Below are 20,168 nucleotides of genomic sequence, written 5' to 3'. Positions count from 1 at the left end.
AGCATTTTATTTCCCCTTTCTAATGTTACATCGTGGTGCCCATCCCCCTGCCAAATTAGTTTAAACCCTCACCAACAGCACTAGCAAACCCCCCCACGAGGATATTGGTTCCAGTCCTGTTGAGGTGCAACCCGTCCGGCCTGTACAGGTTCCATCTCCCCCAGAACTGGTCCCAATGCCCCAGGAATCTGAAGCCCTCCCTCCTGCACCATCTGCTCTATCCTCCTATTTCTATATTCACTTGTGCGTTGCTCCAGGAGTAATCCGGAGATTACTACCTTTGAGGTCCTGCTTTTTAATCTCTTTCGTAGCTCCCTAAAATCTGCCTGCAGGGCCTCATCCCTCTTTCTACCTATGTCGTTGGTACCAATATGGACCACGACCTCTGGCTGTTCACCCTCCTCTCAGAATGTCCTGCAGCCACTCAGTGACATCCTTGACCCTGGCACCAGGGAAGCAACATACCATCCTGGAGTCACGTCTGCGGCCGCAGAAATGCCTGTCTGCTCCCCTAACCATCGAATCCCCTACCACTATTGCTCTCCCACTCTTCTTCCTCCCTCCACTGTACAGCTGAGCCACCCGTGGTGCCATGGACTTGGCTCTGGCTATACTCCCCAGAGGAACCTTCGCCCTCACCAGTACTCAGAACCGAATAGTGGTTGGAGAGCGAGATGCACTCCGGGGGCGCCTGCACTACCTGCCTGGTCCTCCTCTTCTGTCTGGTGGTTACCCATTCCCTGTCTGCCTGCGCACTCCTTATCTGTGGGGTGACCACCTCCTGAAATGTGCTATACTCTTATTATTAATATTACTCTTCACATATCCCTGTAGATGTTGACCACTTTGATATGGCAGCGCAGGTTCACTCCCCAGTCCCTGCTTGCTAACAATTACAACTGCGTTAACAAACTAAAATCTTCATTCCGAGTCACAGAACACAACTGGCACTACAACTCACCACAAACAGCTCACTGTCCACATCCTAACAGTAAACACCCTAAATATGGAGATCTCAGTGTAAGTTTTCGATTAAAGTTCCTTGAAACCTCATAATTCCAACCCCAATTCCTGTTTTATTTCCAAACTCTGGCAATTCTGAAAGTGCTGTGACAGGAATGCTCAGATCGGTCATGGCCCTGTGGGTAGCGGAGCGGGCCCAGGGGCCGTGTAGCCTGATCCTGCTCCTATTTCGTGTGTCTAATTCTGTTAGATTCAGGAGATGGTTCTGTGATAGTGGATTGGCGGTTAGGATCAGATCAGCCATGATCTTATTGAATGGCGGAGCAGGCTCGAGGGGCCGATTGGCCTACTCCTGCTCCTATTTCTTATGTTCTTATGTTCTTATAAAGCCAGTTAATATATTTACAGCAAGAATAAACACCAAGAATAAACACCGTATCTCAAAAAAAGCTTTTGCGTCTAATCTTGACGAAAATGTACCTGCACAAAAGACAACTTTTGGGCACGCTCCTGAAAGTTCTTTGAGGATAATTTTTTTTTTTTTTTAAAGAGGCTACATTTTAGCAGCTGACTTGTTTCATATAGATTTTTACAGGGATTAACTATGAGCACACCTGCACTTGCAGCTCTCAGGAACCATCAGCTCATCTGAAAAGATTTCTGCCTCACGTTTCTGCGCAAACCAACTGTGGGATAAAGTAACGTCTGATTGCTGGCTTCAGCCCAGCCAGTTGGACTGGTTGATGCTGACAGCTTCCAATCCAAGCTGGGGAAAAAAAATTTTATTTTTCCTCATGAAATGTTGACAAGGTGACACTTGGGTTAAAACGCAGACTGTTAGATTAAATTTCCAATGGTTGGCATGTATGATAAAGCATCAGACAGCCTCCTGTTCAAATAGACTCACCAACCTGTATAGATCTGGAAGCAGTAGCTACTTTTGGATTTCGTAATGAGAGATAAAATACAAATTTGGTACAAAATAGGAATTTTGAGATTCTTTAGTCAATGGAAATATATATTGTAGTTCCCTTTGAGGTCAGTGACTGTTACGCCTTGCTTTAGTTAGGTCACAGTAGGTCACAGGACTACTTTGAACAAGCACTTTATCGACCAGCTTGGTTCTCCAAGTCCAAGAAGTTCTTTTGCTGCCAGTGATTCAATCAGCTTCCTCTTGTCGATCCTATTATTCTGGCAAAGGCCCAAACCCAGCATCTTTCTGAGATACCATGGAAGCCGTTCCCAGTCAGCCACTGATGGTTCAGTTAGAGCTGCCTTTCGCTATTGGCTTGCGACTCTTCTGTATTTCCTAGCATTCTGCAAAGACTGGAAAGTCAGATAAATCACTAGCACATACGAGATTCCTTGGTGGGAGACTGGCAGGACCCCCAGATAAATGGCAGAGACCTTGTTATGCCAGGCTTCCACTGTGTCTGGGAGTTTCCTCAGTAGCTCATGAGAGGCAGAACTTTTGCCCGCCCCCTAGAAGGCAAATGACAGGCTGAGGGTTTCCCTAAGCCAGGAATTTCCGCTCCTGAGCCTGGAACAGGATCCAGAGTTGCCGTTGGTGACCAGTACACCCAGTGAGGTGAGGTGTACCGGCCTCCACTGGGAGCCCACTGGTGGAATCTATGACAGGTAATCCACCAGGACTTCTAAAGGACTACAAAGATTTTTTTCTGGAAGGCAGCCAGATTGACCCCCTAGCTGATCAGACTAGTGTCATGGTCCAGGGAGTTGCACGGGCAGCTTGGAGATGCTAGATATGAGACCAAAGTTTCCTCATGCTAAAAAAGGTGCCCTCCAACTAACCCTGCAAACATCGGTGGGGTCAGAGCTGGAGGTCACCATTGGGCACAACCAAAGCAAATTCAGGTCCATGGCCTTTTGTTGTTACCAAAATTTCCTATGTTCTTATATTTGAGCAGGAGAGTAGTGATGTGGTGGGTTAATATTGGGTCTAGGCTGGGCTAGAAGGGTCTGTTTTGTTACCTCTAGTGTAGAGGTTTACATATTACATAGAATTTTACAGCACAGAAACAGGCCCTTTGGCACAACAGGTCCACGCTAGTGTTTATGCTCCACATGAGCCTCCTCCCACTTTACTTCATCTCACCCTTTCAACATATCCTTCTATTCCTTTCTCCTTCATGTACTTACCTAAATTCCTCTTAAATGCATCTATGCTATTCTCCTCACTCACTCCTTGTGGTAGCGAGTTCCACATTCTCACAACTCTCTGAGTAATGAGATTTCTCCTGAATTCCTTATTTGGACTTATTTGTGACTATCTTATAATTATGGCTAGCTTCGCGGAATTTCTCTGGGTTGGCAGTGTGCTTGGGCATGGTTGCTGTGCAGCTGCCAAACCCATTGCAGATTGAGACAAAGCTACTCTTTGTAAAGTTACATTTGACCATTTTTGTGTGTTAAGTTAGTAAGTGACTCTTGTTTTCAGAAACATGTAAATTCACTTTTATTGTCAAGCTAGCTGCACTTTTGGATAAATGTGTGGCATTTGGAGACTTACTTCTCAGAGAAGTCCCGAACATCTTTCATGTGTCAGAATTGGTATTTGACCTGTCCACATTACTAATAAGTGGACAGCATTGTCTACTTTGGATTTTTCCCATTTAAGCTCCAATATGGTTTTCCTACTGCATCATTATCTAATGGCCATACAAGTGGGGCATTTCATTGTCCCACCTTGGACTACAGTCAGCACATAGCTGTAGGTTACTTTGTCCCCGCCCTCCTTACTGGAAAAGTGCTTCCATGGGACACAGCAGCTTCAAAACACATATTGCATCCCTCTTTTATCTCTTTACAAAAACTGTTTAGTAATCATGTCTTTCTGTATATGGCACTCTGACATTAGAAAGAGGATAGCAACAGGATATTGCTATTTGTCCCGTGGAGACTAGTCTGCTGTTTTGTTAGTTTTAATAGCTCTTTCCCTTTTTAATCCCAATCCCCTGCTTCCCAAATAAGTATGTATTTTCCTTTTTAAACAGATCAGTTAACTCTTCATTCCACATTCTCACAACCCTTTTCTGTGAAGAAATGCAATGTTCTTTTACAATTTGAACATTACAATATAGTCAGAAAAACAGGTGTTATTTTCTCCTCCCCACCACTCCACATTCCTAGTCCTGTAATGTTCCCTGAATTTTTCGAAGAGTACCAACACTAGGAAGCCAAGAGAGGGGAAAACTTGAAGACACATTAGGATGAGCCAACTATGAAACCAGAGGTGGGATGGAGACTGTGATGTTTCCTAAGTTAGATGAGTAAGAACAATTCAAAATGTATGTTATGTGCAATGCAGCATACTTGGCATCTCAGAGGACTATAGCTGTATCCTTCAGCAGTGCAACAGGTTATGGTTTAGTGAGTTGAGTTTAGTGGTCTGGGTTATAAGGTTTATAGTTTATCTGGGCAAGGTAGCTCTTGCACGCACAGTTAGTATCTGGGCAGATGGCAGTGCTTTGGCGGGTATAAGTACTGCCTGTCCAGATAGGCTTGTGTGATGTGGAGGTTACAGTTCCTGTTTGGGTAGGGTAGGTCTGATGTGGAGAGTTAGAAGTGGCTGTTTGGGTAAGGTACAGCTGATGTGGAGGTTCAGTGGTGTCTGGGCAGAATAGTGCTAGTGTGAAGGGTTATCAGTGTCTTAAGCAGGATAGCTCTGGTTACAGTCTGTTAGCAATGTCTGTGCAGGACAACTCTGGTGAAGAGGTGTGTCTCAGCAGAGTTAGAGATAGGTCTAGGTCACGTAGTGCCTAATTGGCAGCATGTATGTTCAGACAGTGTAGCACAGGGAGCAACTAATATTGAGACCACAGAAATGTCTTTGAAACACCCTTACTCTGCCTTTGTCCATATATGGCATGAAAGTGATATCAAGATAATCAAATCCATTGAGTATTTTATCCAATGGGTGTTGAAACCCACCAATATAAGTGATGTGATCAATGACGGGCATCGGTTGTATGCAAAACTACCTTATAAGGTGCTGTCAGTTTACGTCATAATGCATACCAAATATGGTTGTTCATACACTACATGGCAGTACTATGTCATTCAACAATCGCGGTCCTAGGCATATAAAAGCTGCCTACGGGAGCAAGTATTCAATTGAAAATCTCAAATCAGTGAGATAGTATACCAGTCGGTTTGGAAGTCAAGGAGTCATGACCAAGTCAAGATATTGCAACAGACGCAGTCGTCCACGCAAACGATATGGAAGACGGCTGCGGAAAACAAGGTGTCGAAGAAGAGGAAGGCGGCGGGTTAGCCGCAGACCTCGCCATACAACTTACAGGAGAAGAGTAAAGAAGATTGTGCATCTAAAACGCCTCAGTAAACCGCGAGATGAAATTGATAATTTGAAAGTAAAGAACAACAGCCGTCTTAATGAATCGCTTAAACAGCATAGAATGCCCATGAGGGTACCTGTCTGAATGCCACGTTGCTACTTAAGAAAAGTGTATCACTTGATATTGAATAAAAAAACAAGTACTTGAGACTTGGAAAACAAATTTGCTGTGTTCACCTTGCATTTTTCTCTTGTGTAGATAGGAAGAATAGTGTGCCACTTGTCGTTATTCAGTTAAACTACGCTAATGAGTTTTCAGTACCTCTGAAGTTCCCCAAATTATCTCTCATAAGGGTGGTGACATTTTAATACATTTTCAAAATTTATTTACAAAGGCCCTGCACTCTAGGAATAAAGAGATGGGGTTTAGAAATATGGCGGAGGCAGAAAGTTGGGGGTTAAATGGCCATTTCCAGTACTTAAATTGTGTTCTTATGTAAATTGTTGACCATCACTTCCCAACATGCTGTGTACTAAAACTTAGACTTAGTAGGAGCATCTGTCATTGAGAATGAGTTGGAGGAAGAAGCCGTATCTTGGAAAATAAATTAACCACAAGCAAGACCTTTCTTGAATATGTGTCAGAACTAATTGATCCAATATGCTGAGCCATTAAGTGATACATCATGGGGGTTGGGGAACTCAAACATTGGGGAAAGAACAGAGCAAACCAGCCCAAGAAACTCTAGCACATTGCCAAGCAACAGGTTACAGAGTGGCATCATTGGAGAGACAACAGCAACAACTTGAATTTATCTTGTTTATTAATTCTCGGGAGGTGGGCATCGCTGGCAAAGCAAGTGTTTATTGCCCATCCCTAGGTGCCTTTGAGAAGGTGGTAGAAAGCCATTTTCCTTGATTTGCTGCAGTCCATGTGGTGAAGGTGCTCCCACAGTGCTGTTAGGTAGCGAGTTCCAGGATTTTGACCCAGCAACGATGAAGGACTTGGACATATATCGCCATATGTGTCCAAGTCGGGATAGTGTGTGACTTGGAGGGGAACTTGGAGGTGATTGGGGTTCCCATGCACCTGTTCCTCTTGTCCTTCTAGGTGGTAGAGTTTGTGGGCTTGGGAGGTGATGCTGAAGAAGCCTTGACAAGTTACTATAGATAGTACACCTTGTGGTATAGGGTGTAGATGTTTAGGCTAGTGGATGAGGTACATGGGCTGCTTCATTATCTGCAAATGGAGCTAAACACTGCAATCATCAGTGAACAACCCCACTTACCATATGATGGAGGGAAGGTCCTTGATGAAGCAGCTCAAGAGAGTTGTGCCTAGAACGTTGCCCTGAGGAACTCCTGCAGTGGTGTCCTGGGGCTGAGATGTGTTTGGCCTTTAGCACCTTTAACATAGTTAAATGTTCCAAGGCACTTCGCAGGAGCATAATCAGACAAAAATTGACATTCAGCTGTGGAAATATGATTTTGCCCTTACTAGTGCATGATGGGATACTTGACATCTAATGTATTTTTGTACCATTGCCTGTGGACTAAAACTGAGTCAGCAGCAACTAACGTAATCTTCTGACCTATTGCAATTAAGTTAATCACAACCTGCCAGAACAATACATTGCAGAACTATTGGGTAACCGCACTGCTAATGACATCTGGCCAAAGAATGAAAACAATTCTGTTAAAGGTCATATTGAACTTGTGTTCTTCACTGTACAAATATGATAATCAGACATGAGTGAGCAAATCATTTTTTGGTAACAAGATTCAAACAAAACCTCCTGACAGAATATAATTAACTAACTTTGTCTGAAGACATTTCTGTCCTACTGACCTTTTGATTGTCCTTGTTTAAACTCTTAATTGGTTTAAGATGATACAAGACCATTACACGTAATCTATGGAACGCTTGCTTGTTTGAGTGTATAAATATGCTGCATTCGCTGATGTCCTTTAGAGATGTTGGCCTAGCCTTTGTCCAGGCAGCTCTCTCCTTGTATACACTGGTATGCAAGTAAAATAAAGCTTTGCTTATCTGACGGTACAGTTTGTTTCAGAGTCTTACTCGGAGTCGAGACTTCGACACAGCCAAAGAAAGAGAGGACAGGTGGCCAAAATCTTGGTCAAAGCGATAGGTTTTAAGGAACATCTTAAAGGAGAGAGGGGTGGAGAGATTTAGGGAGGAAATTCCAGAGCTTAGACCATTGAAGGCATTGCCACCAATGGTGGGGTGAAGGAAATGGGGGTTTGCACAAGAGGCCAGAGTTGGAGGAATGCAGAATTCTCAAAGGGTTGTATGGCTGAAGGAGGTTACATAGATAGGGAGGGGCAAGGCCATAGAGCGATTTGAACACATGGATGGGAATTTTGAAATCGAGGCGTTGGTGGATTCGGAGCCAATGCAGATCAGCAAGCGCAGGGGTGATGGGCGAGTGGGACTTGGTGCGAGTTAGGATATGGACAGAAGAGTTTTGGATGAGCTTAAGTTTATGGAGGGTGTAAGGTGGGAGGCTGGCCAGGCGATCATTGGAATAGTCAAGTCTGAAGGTAACAAAAGCATGGATGAGGGTTTCAGCAGCAGCTGGGTTGAGGTAGGGGCAGAGACAGGTGCTATTACAGTGCAGTGCGGAGAAAGGTGCTTTTACTGAGGGAGTGCTGCACTCTCGAAGGTGCCGTATTTCGGATGAGACATTAAGCCCGTCTGCTCTCTCAGGTGGACGTAAAAGATCCCATGACACTATTTCAAAGACGAGCAGGGGAGTTATCCCTGATTTCCTGGCCAATATTTGTAGATCAATCAACATTATCATATCAGTTTAACTGGTCATAATCACATTGCTGTTTTGTGGGGCCGTGTGCAAATTAGCTGCCGTGTTTCCTATACAACAGTGTCTAAACTTCAAAAGTACTTCATTGGCTGTAAAGCGCTTTGAATCATAGAATCATAGAATGGTTACAGCACAGAAGGAGGCCATTCGACCCGTCGAGCCCGTGCTGGTTCTCTGCAAGAGCACTTCAGCCAGTCCCACTCCCCCGCCCTTTCCCTGTAGCCCTGCAAATTATTTTCCTTTAGGTATTTATCCAATTCCCTTTTGAAAGCCGTGATTGAATCTGCCTCCACCACCCTTTCAGGCAGTGCGTTCCAGATCATAACCACTCGCTGCGTAAAAAAGGTTTTTCCTCGTGTCGCCTTTGGTTCTTTTGCCAATCACCTGAAATCTGTGTCCTTTGGTTCTCGACCCTTCTGATAATGGGAACAGTTTCTCTCTATCTACTCTGTCTAGACCCCTCATGATTTTGGACACCTCTATCAAATCTCCTCTCAACCTTCTCTGCTCTAAGGAGAACAACCCCAGCTTCTCCAGTCTATCCACGTAACTGGAGTCCCTCATCCCTGGAACCATTCTCATAAATCTTATATGTACCCTCTCTAAGGCCTTCACATCCTTCCTAAAGTGTGGTGCCCAGATTTGAACACAGTTGTCCAGTTGAGGCCGAACCAGTATTTTATAAAGATTCATCATAGCTTCCTTGCTTTTGTACTCTATGGCCCCGATTTTCTGCCAGCCGTCGGGCGGCTTTCCAGGCGGCCGGGGGCCGGAAATCGCCGAAAAAGCGGGTCGTGACCACCCCCCCGCCCCCCCCCCCGCGTGATTCCCCGCCCCGTCCGACTTTCGGACCGCCGTTTCTCCGCGACCCGCTTCAGTCCCGCCCGCTGTTGGCGGGACTGGCCGTCGGAACACAAATCACCAATTATTACCTTGTTTAAGTAGATTTTGAGGGGCCGTAGCGATTTTGGGGCTTTCCCCACGTGAAACACGCCTGCGGGGAACCCCGCTGATGAGACCTGGCGTGAAGCTTGCCGGCTTGCTTGCTTGCAGCTGCAGGTCAATCGGAGAAGCTGCGATTTAAAGGGCCAGCACTTGTATGTTGAAGGACCTTGTTGTTGCAGGTTTGGGGCTACTTCTTCAAGGCTTAGGCACAGCTGTGGAAGGTTGGAACCTCACACACTTCTCCAATGTGATCTTCTGGGAAGCCCCTCTCGCCACCCTCACTCAGCGCTTCCTCAGCGGAGGCATCTACAAGAAGCATGGGACGCCTTTTTTTCCTTCCCTTCTTGCCATTAGAGGATCTCCAGCAGCAGAGGCGGCGGCAGCAGAACCAGGAACAGCATGATGAGTACCAGGAGCACCAGGCTGCTGCTCACTCACCTGAAGCTGCACAGGCCAGAAGGGGCCAGCGCTTGGAAGTGGCTTGAGAGCACCTTGCTGCGCTTTAGGGGGCCAGTGGGACCCGTTTCTGCACTGGCAGTCCTACTCAAAAGGACTTCCATGAAGATCTGGTTTCTCTGTTCAATAGATGGCCAACGCTCCTCAAGAGATGTCATTCTCTTATGAGCACTCACCATGTTTTCCGTACCCTGGCGAGTTATCTCCTCCATGGAGGTTGCCAACTTTTCCATGGTGATGCGTTCATGCGCCAATAACTCCACAAAGGCTCTGCTCATGGTCGCTATGGACTCCTCCATTCGCTCCACACTTACTGCGACCCTGGAGACAAAACCTGCCAGAGACTCCTGCATCTGTGCATGGAGATCCATCACCTCTTCTCTTGCGGATGGACCCAGAGGCAGAGGGTCGACATGCAGCGCAGCTGAGCTGAGCTGAGCTGGCAGAGTCCTGCGCCCTCCGACGAGGACTCTCCCTGTCTCCAGAATCTGCTGAGGCTCACATGTGAGCTGTGAAACACCAGGTGACAACACTACTCTATGTCCCGAAGGTCCCCCCGAGGTGTGAGTGTCTGCGCTGGTGCTGGGTGCACTTACTTCTGCTGACGCTGCACCTTCAGAGGTTGGAGCTTCCTCTGAGGAGTCTGGCTGCACCGCCTCTTCTTCCTCCACAGTGAGGACGGGGGCTCTGGATGGTACTGTGGGGGAGTAAAGGAAGGAGTTAGAGATGTAATGCCAAGGTTCTTCTGGTGACTCCCAGCGAGTTGGCATCTGCTGACACCTGCATCCATGCAGCATTGGCCTCAGTGGGAGGCCTCTTCCTCCCTGACCTAGGGAAGAGGACCTCCCTGTGGGCCCTAACCCCATCCAATAATGGCTGCAGTGAAGCCTCGTCGAATTTGAAGGCAGCTCGGGGTCTGGCACTGGCCACAGCTGCTGCAGGCTCCTCTGCCATCCTGTATGGTTTGTTTGGAAGCCTTCAGAGGATGCAGTGCTTGCTATGGACCGTGAAAGCACCACGAATGATGACATCATAGTGTGGGGCTTTCTGACTAGAAATGGACAATTAGCAAGGCTGGCCACATGCTGGAAATTAATTGGCCACTTGAGGGAAAATTGCGTGGAGCTGGCTGACACATTTTTTTGTGTGTCAGAAACCCCACATTCGGGGGAATCCAACCATTTCCCACACAAGCCACAAAATCGGGCCCTATGCCTTTATTTATGAAGCCCAGGATCCCGTATGCTTTTTTAACCACTTTCTCAACCTGCCCTGCCAGCTTCAATGATTTGTGCACATATACCCCCAGGTCTCTCTGTTCATGCACCCCCTTTAGGATTGTACCCTTTAGTTTATATTGCCTCTCCTCGTTCTTCCTACCAAAATGTATCACTTCGCACTTTTCTGCATTAAATTTCATCTGCCACGCGTCAGCCCATTCCACCAGCCTGTCTATGTCCTCTTGAAGTCTATCACTATCCTCCTCACTGTTCACTATACTTCCAAGTTTTGTGTCATCTGCAAATTTTGAAATTGTACACCTAAGTCCAAGTCATTAATATATATCAAGAAAAGCAGTGATCCTAGTACCGACCCCTAAACTAACAACTGATATTGAACCTGGGACCCTAGACACTGCTGATATTCATTCATTTCCTTCACATTCATTCAATCTTTCAAGCCACTCCACTTGGGATGTCCTGAGGTCATGAACGGCGCAACAGAAATAGAAATCTTTTTTGTTACAGAGGTGAAAGTAGACGGTCTTTGTGAAGGAGAGGAAATGTGGTTGGAAGCTCAGCTCAGGGGCAAATAGGGTGCCATGGTTGCAAATAATCTGGTTCAGCCTGAGACCGTGGCCAGGGAGGGGGATGGAATCTGTGGCTAGGGAACAGAGTTTGTGACGGGGGCCCCAGACAAATGGCTTGTCAGGTTATCTTGGAGTAAGTCACGTTGAGCCAACATTGAGGAAACCAGGTACATAAACATCTGCATTGTGACATCATGTGGGAAACATTGGCAAGGCCACTTTTATTGTCTTTTTTTCTCACCTGAGTGGTTTACTTGGAACTTCAGGAGACAACCACAGGTGTAGACCAGATTTTGTGGAGATAGCAGGTTCCCTTTATCCCCGAACAACATAATGCGCCAGTTTGTATGACAAACTGACAGCTATCATGGGCATGACATTACTGAATTTAGTTTCACAACTTGGTGAGATTTAACATCACGACTTCTGAGTTACTAGAACAGGTCCATACCCACTACACTAGCATCGGTTAATGATGATGGGTGGCTACACATTGGCCTAGAAATTCCGTTGTTAGCGCCAGCCGCTAGCGCCTTAGGAGGAGAAGTGAGGCGCTAAGCGGCTAGCGCCCGGGCACGGCGCGATCTGCGCCTCTCGCGAACTTCACTCAAGTTTTAGTGGCGGCGCAAAACCGCAGCGCCCGCTCAGCTGCGCGCGCAGATCGTGACGTCATTTCATGGTGCAACGCCCTTGGTGCGCCCCGAACCGGAACTTCAGTGGCGCCGCCCTTCTTTGCGCCTGGCGCCCCCCAGTGACTGGTAGAGGGGAACGGTTCCCAGTCGCTGCGGGGCGCTATTTAAAGGGGACTCCTCCTGCATTATAAGTGGCAGCCATTTTGTGCCAATCCTTCTGTGTGAGAGACGGATATTTGGAGAGAGACAAAGGCAGAGAGCTTTCTGCTTTGACTCAGCGCTTGCACAGGTACTTCTGGCTTCAGGCCAGAGCTTTGCACTTGGATTTCACTTTCAGTGCCATAGCCTTGAGTCGCCACATATAATGGGGGCTGCAATGGGTGGAAACGTTGGCTTTCTGCATTGCATTCAAAGGGATCAGAGACGCCGTGAGAGAGTGCCAGTCATAGCCAGACGGAGAAGGGCCAACAGGCGTCGGCACAGGAGGCCTTACCCACCCAGGGTATACCGCCAGCAGTTCTCATATCTGAACATGTCTGAGGAGCAGTGTGTTCGGAGGCTGCGATTCAGAAGGGAGGTGGTCACTGAGATCTGCCACCTGCTTCGCAGAGATCTGCAGCCACAGCTGAGGAGCAGGACGTCTCTGTCGGTGGCAGTGAAGGTGACAGTGGCTCTCAACTTCTATGCCACCGGCTCCTTCCAATCCACTACTGGGGACATTGCCAACATCTCCCAGTTCGCGGTACATTGCTGCATCCGCCAGGTGAACAATGCCCTTTTCAGAAGGAGACATCAGTACATCTCCTTCCCCATGACCCTGGACAAGCAGCAAGAGCATGCAATGGGATTCGGAAGAATAGCGGGTTTCCCCATGGTGCAGGGCGTAGAAATGATGAACCAGCAATGGTCAGGCCTTGCTTCAGGGCTGCAGTGTGCAGGGCATGGCAGCCAAACAAGTCGACCCTCCCCCTTTAAGAGCTGACCAGCGCCAGCGTGACTGCCTTCATTCAGAAACTCGTTGCACTTGCGCTGCGCCCGCCTTCGGTGTTAGCGCCTCGGCTCGCCGACTTAGCGCCTTATGATAGTCGTGCATCACCTGCTTTAGCGCAGCAGCAACCTCTTGGGGTGATGCAACTGAATATCGGCGAAGGTGGCGCTAAGTTGCACCGGGCGCTAAATTTAGCGAATGCCCGGCTGTAGTGCCCGAAACGTGGCTATACTGAATTTCTAGGCCCCAGTGTGTGAAATCACTTCCCATTCACTCCGAGTGTGTAGAGTTCCAGTGTGTGAAATCACTTCCCATTCACTGTGTGTGTAGAGTTCCAGTGTGTGAAATCACTTCCCATTCACTCCTAGTGTGTAGAGTTCCAGTGTGTGAAATCACTTCTCATTCACTCCCCGTGTGTAGAGTTCCCGTGTGTGAATCTCATCTCCACTTTCCTGCACTATCCCCATATCCCTTGATTCCCTTAATATCCAAAAATCTATCGATCTCTAATGACGGAGCCTCCACAGCCCTCTGGGGTAGAGAATTCCAAAGATTCACCGCCCTCTGAGTGAAGAAATTTCTCCTCATCTCAGTCCTAAATGGTCGACCCCTTATTCTGAGACCGTGACCCCTGGTTCTAGACTCCCCAGCATCTACCCTGTCAAGCCCTGTAAGAATTTTATACGTTTCAATGAGATCACCTCTCATTCTTCTAAATTCTACAGCATATAGGCCTAGTCTACTCAATCTCTCCTCATAGGGCAATCCCTTCATCCCAAAAATCAGTCTGGTGAACCTTAGTTGCTCTCCCTCTAAGGCAAGTATATCCTTCCTTAGGTAAGGAGAACAAATCTGCTTTGGATATAGATATTGGCTTTATGCTGTGCTTTGGAGGTATGTGTCGCTACTTAAGGAACCAACTCAACCGAGTATCTACATCTTACATGTGTTCAGAGATTTTGATGCAGACCCTACAGTTAAGATAGAGGGGTCAGTTGGGGGGTAGACAACAACAACAACTTGTATTTATATCGCGCCTTTAACGTAGTAAGACATCCCAAGGAAGGGGCGAGGCCATGGAGGGATTTGAAAACAGGGATCAGAATTTTGAAATCAAGGCGCTGCTTAACCGGGAGCCAATGTAGGCCAGCGAGCACAGGGGTGAGACCGGGCAGCCGGTGAGCAAGATGTCCGCTGTACGCACCCAATGACACTGGCAGGAAGTTAAAACACAGAGACAGGCCATTCGGCCCAACCAGTCCATACTGGGTGTTTACCCTCCACCCGAGCAAAGGGTCCTAATCACATTTACCCACCCTGTTACATTATTTATTCAGCCCCTTTTCCTTCTTCTACCTCTAAGAACATAAGAAATAGGAGCAGGAGTCGGCCATTCGGTCCTCCGAGCCTGCTCCGCCATTTAATGAGATCATGGCTGATCTTCTGCCTCAACTCCATTCACCGGCCCTATCGCCATATCCCTTGATGCCCTTACTAGTCAGAAATCTATCGACTTCTGTTTTGAATATATCCAATGACTGAGCCTCCACAGCCCTCTGGGGTAGAGAATTCCAAAGATTCACCACCCTCTGTGTGAAGAAATTTCTTCTCATCTCAGTCCTGAATGGCGTACCCTTTATCTTGAGGCTGTGGCCCCTGGTTCTAGACTCCCCAGCCAAGGGAAACATTCTCCCAGCATCCATCCTATCAAGCCCTGTAATCATTTTGTATGTTTCAATGAGATCCCCTCTCATTCTTCTGAATTCAAGAGAATACAGGCCTAGTTTACTCAATCTCTTCTCATACGACAGTCCCACCATCCCAGGAATCAATCTCGTGAACCTTCGTTGCACTCCCTCTATGGCAAGTATACCTTTCCTTAGGTAAGGAGACCAAAATTGTACACAGTACTCCAAGGTGTGGTCTCACCAAGGCCCTATATAATTGGAGTAAGACTTCTTTACTCCTGTACTCAAATCCTCTTGTAATGAAGGCCAGCATACCATTTGCCTTCCTAATGGCTTGCTGCACCTGCACATTCACTTTCAGTGACTCATGTACAACGACACCCAGGTCCCTTTGAGCATCTGCATTCCCCAATCTTTCACCATTTAGGAAATATTCTGCCTTTCTGTTTTTTCTACCAAAGTGGATAACTTCACATTTATCCACATTATATTCCATCTGCCATGTTCTCGCCCACTCACTGAGCCTGTCGAGATCCCCGTGAAGCCTCTTCACACCCTCTTTGCAACTGACACGGCCACCTAGCTTTCTATCAGCAGCAAATTTTGAAATGTTACATTTAGTCCCCTCATCTAAATCATAAGAACATAAGAAATAGGAGCAGGAGTAGGCCAATCGGCCCCTCGAGCATGCTCCGCCATTCAATAAGATCATGGCTGATCTGATCCTAACCGCCAATCTACTATCACAGAACCATCTCCTGAATCTAACAGAATTAGACACACGAAATAGGAGCAGGATCAGGCTACACGGCCCCTGGGCCCGCTCCACTACCCACAGGGCCATGACCGATCCGAACCTCAGCTCATGTCCAAATTCCTGCCCGCTCCCCGTAACCCTTAATTCCCTTTACTTCTAGGAAACTGTCTATTTCTGTTTTAAATTTATGTAATGATGTAGCTTCTACAGCTTTTTGGGGCAGCATATTCCATGGACCTACCACCCTCTGAGTGAAGTAGTTCCTCCTCATCTCAGTTTTGAAAGAGCAGCCCCTTATTCTAAGACTATGCCCCCTAGTTCTAGTTTCACCCATCATCGGGAACATCCTCCCCGCATCCACCCGATCCAACCCCTTCACAATCTTATATGTTTCAATAAGATCGCCTCTCATTCTTCTGAACTCCAATGAGTAGAGTCCCAATCTACTCAACCTCTCCTCATATGTCCATCCCCTCATCCCCGGGATTAACCAAGTGAACCTTCTTTGTACTGACTCGAGAGCAAGTATGTCTTTTCTTAAGTATGGCCACCAAAACTGTATGCAGTATTCCAGGTGCGGTCTCACCAATACCTTGTACAACTGAAGCAATACCTCCCTATTTTTATATTCTATCCCCCTAGCAATGAAAGCCAACATTCCATTGGCCTTCTTAATCACTTGCTGCAGCTGCATACTAACCTTTTGAGTTTCGTGCACCAGGACCCCCAGATCCCTTTATACTTCAGTACTTTCCAGTTTCTTGCCATTAAGATAATAACTTGCTCTACGATTTTTCCTGCCAAAGTGCATAACCTCACACTTTCCAGTATTGTATTCCATCTGCCAACTTACTTAGCCTGTCTATGTCCCCTTGCAGGTTTTTTATGTCCTCCTCACTCACTACTTTCCCTCCCATCTTAGTATCATCTGCAAACTTTGATATGTTACACTCGGTCCCCTCCTCCAAATTGTTAATATAGATTGTAAAGAGTTGGGGACCCAGCACTGACCCCTGCGGAACACCACTAGTTACTGATTGCCAGTCTGAGAATGAACCATTTATCCCAACTCTCTGCCTTCTGTTAGATAGCCAATCCTCTATCCATGCCAGAATATTACCCCCAATCCCGTGATTTTTTATCTTAAGCAATAATCTTGTGTGTGGCACCTTGTCAAATGCCTTTTGGAAGTCTAAATACACTACGTCCACTGGTTCCCCTTTATCCACCCTATATGTTACTTCCTCAAAGAACTCCAGCAAATTTGTCAAACATGACTTCCCCTTCATAAAACCATGCTGACTTTGTCCTATTAAATTATGATTATCCAAATGTCCTGTTACTGTCTCCTTAATAATGGACTCCAAAATTTTACCTACCACAGATGTTAGGCTAACCGGTTTATAGTTTCCAGCCTTCTGTCTACTGCCCTTTTTAAATAAGGGTGTTACATTAGCAGTTTTCCAGTCTGCCGGGACCTTTGCTGAGTCCAGGGAGTTTTGGAAAATTATTACCAATGCATCCACAATCCCTACCGCCACTTCCCTCAAGACCCTAGGATGTAAGCCATCAGGTCCAGGTGATTTATCCACCTTGAGTCCCATTATTTTACCGAGTATCACTTCCTTAGTGATTTTGATCGTGTTTAGCTCCTCCCCCCCTATAGCCCCTTGTTTGTCCAGTGTTGGGATATTCTTAGTGTCCTCTACTGTAAAGACTGATACAAAATATTCATTCAGTGTTTTTGCCATCTCCATATTTCCCACCATTAATTTCCCGGTCTCATCCTCTAAGGGACCAACATTTACTTTAGCCACCCTTTTTCTTTTTATATAACTATAAAAACTCTTACTATCTGTTTTTATATTTTTTGCTAATTTACCTTCATAATCTATCTTCCCTTTCTTAATCAATCTTTTTGTTATTTTTTGCTGTCTTTTAAAGTTTCCCCAATCCTCTATCCTCCCACTAGATTTGGCTACCTTATATGCCCTTGTTTTTAGTCGAATACTATCCTTAATTTGTTTACTTAGCCACGGATGGCTGTCTTTTCTTTTACACCCTTTTCTTCTCAGTGGAATATATATTTTTTGGAAGTTGTAAAATAACTCCTTAAATGTACATCACTGATCATGTATCGTCTTACCCTTTAATCTATTTTCCCAATCCACTCTACTCAATTCCGCTCTCATACCTTCATAGTCTCCTTTATTCAAGCTTAGCATGCTTGTTTGAGATCCAACCTTCTCACCCTCTAATTGAATATGGAATTCAACCATGTTATGGTCACTCATTCCAAGGGGATCCTTTACTAGGACATTTTTAATTAATCCTGTCTCGTTACACAGGACCAGATCTAAGGTTGCTTACCCCCTGGTCGGTTCAGTTACATACTGCTCAAGAAACCCATCCCTAATACACTCAATGAACTCATCCTCAAGGCAGCCCTGCCCAATTTGATATAGGTTGTGAATAGCTGGATCCTTGCGGTACCCCACTAGTCACAGCCTGCCATCCTGAAAAAGACCCGTTTATCCCTATTCTTTGTTTTCTGTCTGTTAACCAATTCTCAATCCATGCTAGTATATTACCCCCAATTCCATGTGCCCTAATTTTGTTCACCAACCTCTTGTGTGGGACCTTATCGAAGGCCTTCTGAAAATCCAGATACACCACATCTACCGGTTCCCCTTTGTCTACTCCACTAGTTACATCCTCAAAGAACTCCAATAGGTTTGTCAAACAGGATTTCCCTTCCATAAATCCATGTTGACTCTGCCCAATCTTACTATTAGTTTCTAAGTGCCCAGTTATTGCATCCTTTATAATAGATTCCACCATTTTCCCAACTACTGATGTGAGGCTAACTGGTCTGTCGTTCCCCGTTTTCTCGCTTCCTCTTTTCTTAAATAGTGGGGTTACATTTGCTATCCTCCAATCTAATGCTGAATGTTGACAGAGTTTCTGCCTCAACCACTAACCCGAGAAGTGAATTCCACAGCCTCACAACTCTCTGTGTGAAGAATTTCCTCTGTTCTGAATCTCTTACATTTAATCTTGTGTCCATGGCTCCTCGTTCTTGACCCCTCAACTGCTGGAAACAGTCTGTTTCTTTCTAGCCTGTCCTATTCTTTCATAATTTTAAACATTTCAATGGTATGGCCCTGTAATCTGGATTGTTCTGATGAAAAAAGACCCGGGGTGGGAGTTTGAATCCTCATACCCAGCAAAAACAAGATGGAGGGGGAGCAGTTATGATGGAGCGGAACAATTTCCCGCTGTGCAGGGATTTTAACACCGCTGTTTTTGGTGGTGGCTACCTAACTACAAAAAATCCAGGCTGACACTCCCAGTGCAGTGCTGAGGGAGTGCTGCACTGTCGGAGGTGCCATCTTTCGGATGAGACGTTAAACCGAGGCCCCGTCTGCCCTCTCAGGTGGATGTAAAAGATCCTATTTCGAAGAAGAGCAGGGGAGTTATCCCCGGTGTCCTGGGCCAACATCACTATCAACAGATTCTCTGGTCATTGTCACATTGCTGTTTGTGGGATCTTGCTGTGTGCAAATTGGCTGCTGCGTTTCCTACATTACAACAGTGACTACACTCCAAAAGTACTTCATTAGCTGTAAAGTGCTTTGGGATGTCCTGAGGTTGTGAAAGACGCTATATAAATGCAAGTCTTTTCTTTATAAAATGCTTGAAACCAGTAAACCGCACAGAGGGTTGTTAAAATCTGAAACACATTACCTGAAAGGATGGTGGAATCAAAATCCACAGGAACTTTCAAAAGGCATTTCAACATCACAGAATCACAGAAACCCCACAGTGCAGATAGAGGCCATTTCGGCCCATCGAGTCTGCACCGACACATATCCCACCCTATCCCTGTAACCCCATGTATTTAATCCCCCTAACACTAAGGGTCAATTTATCATAGCCAATCAACCTAACCCGCACATCTTTGGACTGTGGGAGGAAACCGGAGCACCCGGAGAAAACCCACGCAAACACGGGGAGAATGTGCAAACTCCACACAGTCACCCGAGGCCGGATTCGAACCCGGGTCCCTGGTGCTGTGAGGCAACAGTGCTAACCACTATGCCACCGTGCTGGTGGCATATGTACTTGAAGAGGACTAATTTGCAGGGTTATGGGGTAAAAGCTGGGGTGGGAAACTAAATTGGACAGCTCTTTCAAAGGGCCAGCACAGGCACGACGGGCCGAATGGCCCCGTTCAGTGCTGTAAGATTCTAGGATTCGAACCCACTGAGAAAACACTAACATAAAACAAAAGCAAAATACTGTCGATGCTGGAAATAATCAGAAAAAGATGGAAATACTCAGTGGGTCAGGCAGCATCTGTGGGGAGAGAAACAGAGTCAACATTTCAGGTTGAAGACCTTCTGTCAGGAAACATCATCTTCAATTGCAGGTGAGGTTGCCAACTCCCCTTGGAAATATTCCTGGAGGTTTTATCACATGACCTTCAGCCTCCAGCCTTTTTTCCCATCCCCAATATTTTTATAACTGATCATAGAGTCATAGAGTAATACAGCACGGATAGAGGCCCTTCGGCCCATCGTGTCCGCGCCGGCCATCAAGCCCTGTCTAATCTAATCCCATATTCCAGCATTTGGCCCGTAGCCTTGTATGCTATGGCATTTCAAGTGCACATCCAAATGCTTCTTAAATGTTGTGAGGGTTTCTGCCTCCACAACCCTTTCAGGCAGTGAGTTCCAGACTCCAACCACCCTCTGGGTGAAAAAGTTCT

This window comes from Somniosus microcephalus, chromosome 5, assembly GCF_052327205.1.
Source record: "Somniosus microcephalus isolate GS21.2 chromosome 5, FLI_Smic_1.0, whole genome shotgun sequence".
In the NCBI taxonomy this organism is placed as follows: Eukaryota; Metazoa; Chordata; class Chondrichthyes; order Squaliformes; family Somniosidae; genus Somniosus; species Somniosus microcephalus.
This window is presented reverse-complemented; position numbering follows the sequence as displayed.